This window comes from Sapajus apella, unplaced genomic scaffold (genome assembly GCF_009761245.1).
Source record: "Sapajus apella isolate SASKATOON/1434 unplaced genomic scaffold, GSC_monkey_1.0 scaffold133, whole genome shotgun sequence".
In the NCBI taxonomy this organism is placed as follows: Eukaryota; Metazoa; Chordata; class Mammalia; order Primates; family Cebidae; genus Sapajus; species Sapajus apella.
In genome coordinates this window covers 1,117,116-1,123,206 of record NW_022437073.1, presented here as the reverse complement: position 1 = coordinate 1,123,206, position 6,091 = coordinate 1,117,116, and positions in this window count along the sequence as shown.

Sequence of the window (6,091 nt, the reverse complement as noted above, 5' to 3'; positions counted from 1 at the left end):
GAGCTTTTAAAAAAAAAAAAAAAAAAAAAAACGAATCAAGTTCCAGTTCTCACTCCATGTCTACAGACTGAGAAGCTCATTTGGCTGGAGTTTGGAAGTAGGAGTGTGGGATAAGTGGGAGCGGATGTGAGATGTTTGTGGGGCTGCCAGTGAGCAGAACCTCACCTCTCTTGCATAGTCTCAGAGTCAGTAACCCTGAATAGGTTATTCAGGGCCAGAAACTACGCCTTGTATGGCACTGTATCCAATGCCCAGAACTTCTCTGGCCAAAGGCACACATTCAATAAACTTATGTTGAATTTAAAAAGGGTTGACACTTTTCACATTAAACTGTAAATGCAGATTATATATCTTCCCCCACATCCTGCCATCCCTAACTAGCCTGCAAGATGCTTAAGGACCTGCACAATATCCTTTATGTGGGCATACCAAAGTAAAATCCAAAAAGTGTAAATACCTGAAGCAGTAAATATAATAAGGAAGTTATTGAAATATATAAGAGGCATAGTATATAAACTTACTGTCAATTTTAACTAACTTTCTTTCTGATATCAAAGGCACAAACCAAGGCCTGTTGTGCTTTTGCTTGTTTGTTTCAAGAAAATGTAAGCGAAAATAAAACGTCAAGACTGGAGATGAGATGGAGAAGTAGGGAGAAAGAATCAGCCAAAGACCTCCAGAAGACTGCTCCATGCTGAAGCACTGCTGCATTGGACAGAGGAAGAGTCCTATTAAAAGGAGATTTTGCAATGTTTTTATTACACAACTGTTCATTAGCAGCATATGGTCTCTGTTGGATTTTTGGATAAATAAATGTTTATATAATGTGAACTGTATCCAACTATTATTTGTAAGAGACAATAAAGAGCTGACTAATACTATCTTTAGCAAGGACGCTGGAAACTTCCTCATCCAGGAAGACAGCTTAACAGGGCAAGTTTAACCAATGAGGTGCCTCTGGTTTTTTTTAAAAAAGAGTCAAATGATGATAATAATAATTAATAACAAGCTTCAAAACAATTTTCCCCAAAATGTAAAATTCAAGAACTAAAATTCAAGAATGTTAAGTTTCCTGTGTCTAACAAAATGAAGTATTTTATCTTATGTGTCATGCTATGTAAATATATAAAAGCTCCCACACACATAATTTTTAGTGTGTAAGTCTCATATGAAGGCAGATTTTTGTGGGCAGCAATTTTTCATCTCTTTCTTTGGGAAGAAATGGAACTTATGTCAAAATACCCTATGGTCATTTTTTTTCCTTTCAGTTTCTAAATTTTTTTCTGATTATTAAAATAATATGTTTATTCATAAAGTAGATACAAGTGTAAAAGAACAGGAATAAAATTACCTATTAATACCTTGCCATATTTTATTATCTTTTTTAATTCTTTAGGTAACTGAAATCTAGTATATAAATTTAGTATCTTGACTTTTTTCCATTTACCATCTTTGTGAATATATTTTAGACCTATTTCTGATTGCTTTCTCATAATACATCCCTAGAAGAATAAATAGGGTGTGAACACTTGAAGGATTTTAAAGTATACTGCCAAATTGCTTTCCAGAAATTTTGTACCCATTTGATAAGGGCGCTCATTCTGTCTCATTCTATTTAGCATTTAATTTTTATTTTTATTATGTGAATGGAAGATTCACGTCCTTTGCCTATTTACCTTCCAAGGGCTTGCTGCTTTTAAAACATCATTTTGTATGAATTATTAATAAATTAAAATTATACACCTGTCTATCATGCTTCTTGCAAATACCACTTTCTCCATTCTGTTACACTGATGGGAAGTTGAACTGATGGGAAAACACTACTTTTATAACAGCTTTTTTTAAAAAAATTAAATTAAAAAATTCATAAGATGTTGATTATAAGACATTGACTTTCTTGATGTTAAATGCACATAATGCTACAATATTAAAATACGGAAAATGTTAAAAAGTGGAGTTGGTTCTGAATAGGTACAGTGTGATTTTATTGTGGATTTTTATAATTGATTGTATCATGTGATGAGTATTGTTACTAGAGAGAGTAATATGACCCAATATTTAAGTGTACCCAGTTTGCTAAAATGCACAGATTTTAATATAGCTCATTAAAATGTTGAATCCGTGGCAGTTACTTGACTTTGAATCATAAATTACTTAAGCCAGTTAGTTGATAAATGCTGCTTGATGATGTAGTAATTGATGGGCAAGAATTCCGTTGTGAATGTTAATGCCATGCGTTGAGTTATAATGCGCTAGTTCATTCTAGTTTTTGTCAGGAAACTTATACAGATCCTTCCTTTTTTCCACCTTTACCATGGGTCAAGGCATGGTGGGAGGGGACAATAATTCATGCTTTTGTTTTGCACATTTTCTGAGTACAGGTCATTCTACTTTTAGTTAAATTTTAAAAATTAGCCTGTAATTAGCCAACACAGCTCAATCTCACCTACCTCACTCTTAACCCAGCCCTGCTGGATCTTGTCTTTATTTAAAATGTTGATACAGCCAGGTGCAGTGGCTGACGCCTATAATCCTAGCACTTTGGGAGGCTGAGGCGGTTGGATCACCAGGTCAGGAGATCGAGACCATCCTGGCCAACATGGTGAAACCCCATCTCTAAAAAAAATAAATAAATAAAATAAAATGTTGATACTTTATTCAGTATGGATTTTTTTGCATTAATTTTGAGTCTTCAAATATTGTATTAAAATATTATTTGTTTTGATCACTAAGATTTTTGCCACCTCCTTAAATTTTGCCTGACTTAGGTCACACTGGTCCCAATCCTGTCTTGAATGATGTTAGAGCAGAGCCTAACAGCTGACCACATTGAACTGTGAGAAATAAATGTTGTGCTAAGTCACTGAGATGTCAGTGCACTTCTCATAGCAATCGATGTCACTTACCCTAATCAATATGACTCATTAATCGCTCCTGAAATCTTACTCAGCAGATATTTCTTAAGCTTCTCCTTTATTATGTAAAGATTTCTATTGCTGTATTATCCAAAACTTCTCTTGTGGATAACACAAGAGGCAAGCCAACAATTAGCTTCTTTACTATTTTGGAATCCATTAGAGACCTTATATATCTCCCATTCTAATAGCATACATATACAATTCTTGAGAAGCAGGATTGCAGAGGGATTATATGTGTAGACTGTGGAATAAGATATTTCACATCTGAATTTCAGTGTGGTAGACTGTGTAATCTTAGACTAATAGTAACTTCCCTAAACCTCAATTATTTCTTCTATAAAATGGGGCATATAATAATATGTACTGTTATGTGAGGAGTAAATGAGATAAAACTTAGTATAGAATAAGCACATGATAATTATTAGCGGTTACTGTTCTAATTTTCTTTTGGGTGGAGCCACTTCTTACCTCTCTCCCTCTGTTATTTGATGGAAATTTGAATTGGGAGGATAATTATCAATCAAAAGTACTTGATTTCTTTTTGCAGAATCATCGACGTTAAATGGAAATTTGAACTGCATGTTAAACAAGGCGTGCTATGAAAAGATCCTGTGCTAGTCCTGTTAGTCCTGTTGCTGAAGAAGGATGTATTACCAACAGCAGTCCCGGTTCAAGAAAGGTGACAGGAGCCTTTTGTACCACATCCAAAAGCTCAGGTGCCAAGACTGGCTCCAGAGGGCCTGGGCTCCCACCCATATGGGATCCATCAGCAGGGGAATTGTAGATAAGGATGGAGTCTCCTCACCCATTGGATTAAATTCAAAATTTGCAATGGCAGTGAGAATTAAGATATCGTTGCCAAAAAGAAATCAAGAAAAACAATGGATGTTGGAATTTTCTTTTGAAGTCAATTTCCCAAAGGGACTTTTTTCTTTGCTTATTACCTGTAAGTGTCTCAATTCACAGAAAGGATTAATAACACGAAGAAAAATGTTACAACATTCCCCAATGTTTTAAAGGCTATTTACAGGAAAGATTCTCCCTTGGCTGATGAGAGATGAGACTGGATAAGAGAATTACTTTTCAATTTACTGCAAATATTTGCTTCCTGGATTACAGACTGATAGAGCCGTGAAGCCAAGAGGGACCCTAGAAATCACAAAATCACTCAAACATTAACTGAGCCCTTTTCTGTTGTTGCAAAAACGAAGGCTCCAAAAGGAAGTAGAAGCCAAGGCACCTGGTTCTTCGTCCAATGTTTATTTATTATGATATGATTCTTTGCCTGGTATGTTAGTCAGTTTTTTTTTTAAGCTCTGCAATGATACAAAAGCCCTCCAATGACCTTCATGCCATCCAAACTTTGCAGCACGACATTGATATTATTATCATAGTTGTAAGTTCTAATTCTTCTTATACTTAAAATATTTAAAGTGGAAGGGATCGAGCAAGAGTTTCAAAATTAATACCAATATTATTCAAAATGACAAGTAATAAATATTTGCTGCTTAGGGCTGGGACTCAGACGTTCATCTGCTCTTGTTATTTGGCGCCCCAAATAAAATAATTTGTGCTTTTATAGAATACAGAAAGAAGGAGGAGCAACCGTAGAAGGACTAATGGCTGACGATATTACCTTTGGAGGCACTTACGAGAGTCTGAGTGGTGTAAAATTGGGAGAAATTATGCTATTGCACTACTTTCCACATTAATTCAACAAATATGCATATATGCCACACACTGCATGGGAAATGGTGAACCAAGGGCTGGGCTTTAAAGGAAGGAAAACATATCAGAATAAGTAACGCAATCTGCTAAGCACAGTAACTAACTTGGATCTGAGGGGTCAGGCAGGGCCACAGTGATGAAGACTGGCTTTTCAGGGGGAGTAATCACAGGTGGTCAAGATAGAAGGGGTGGTTCCTAGCAGAGGAAACAGTAAATTGTAAATGTCTTTCATCAGAGATGGCGCCTCATGAGCTAAATTCTGAAGGATGAGTAAGACTAGATGGGCAAGACGGGAAAGATCAATCCTGGCAGAGGAAGCAAAGCAAACCGCAAAGCTTCATTCCAGATTTCATAAGCTCCAAAAGGTCAAGGGCCACGTGCTGCTCAACTTGGTAATCCTAACTCTAGCACAAAGCCTGGCCAAGGGTATGGTACTGGAATGAATGATGGGTGAGTAAATCAATGAATGCATCTGAGAGGCAGGTATCCTCATTCTCAGTCTTCAGACTTTGGCACTCTGCCCCAAATAGTGCCTGGGAATTTCCGTATTTCCCAAACTCCCCTGAACTTCTAGCATGAGGCATCCGTCATGCCTCTGTGACCAAGGGGAACATTTGACAACAATTGCAGCTGCCCAAGACTCAGTTTGAAGAAGAGGAAGGCACTGTTTTCTTAGCTTTGGGCTCTGCTGGGAAATGGAGTAAACCTTAATACAGAGATAAAAACATTCCTGCAGGATAAATCAAGTTGTCCCTTTATAAAAACACGGACTAGGGGATGTGGGTGTGAGTGGCAAGCATATTAAACTCTCCCTTACAGAGTAGGCAGTCTTCCTTTGAAGTTACTCTTTAAATTAAGTATTGTTTGATTATAGCTTAATGAAGTTTGCTGTCCCTCTAGCTACACAGGTGGCCTGAGTTCAAGAGCAAAGTGGCTAACACTCTCCAGACCCCTAGTCCCTGAAGCTTTCTCCTGCTTGTGGGCACTAAAGGTTAAGCTAACAAGCTGTGGTTATTAGGGCACTGGGGAAAGTTACTTTCATTATGTTGGGTTTTTATAAGTATAAAAATAAGACATATAAGTGGTAAATGTTTTTTTTCAAACAGAACAAAAGGATAGCATAATCAAGGAATATGAATTACTGCTGAACTTAAGTGATGAGTAAATGGGAGAAAGGTCAGTATATCATTCTTTCCCCCTGTTTATGCTTGTAATTTACCATAATAAAACATGTAAAAAAGAGTTACCATTCCTCCCCATGGTCTGTACTCCCTTAGACTCCCTATTCCACTCTCCAGTTGGATATGAGAATGATTTTTTTCTATAGTCTTCCCAAAATCTTCTGACCATTTACAAGCTCACATATGCATAAACGGAGTCCATACCTTGTGTAAATAGTATTTTGCAAAGTATATTATTCTGTACCTTGAGTTTTTTCTTCTTTA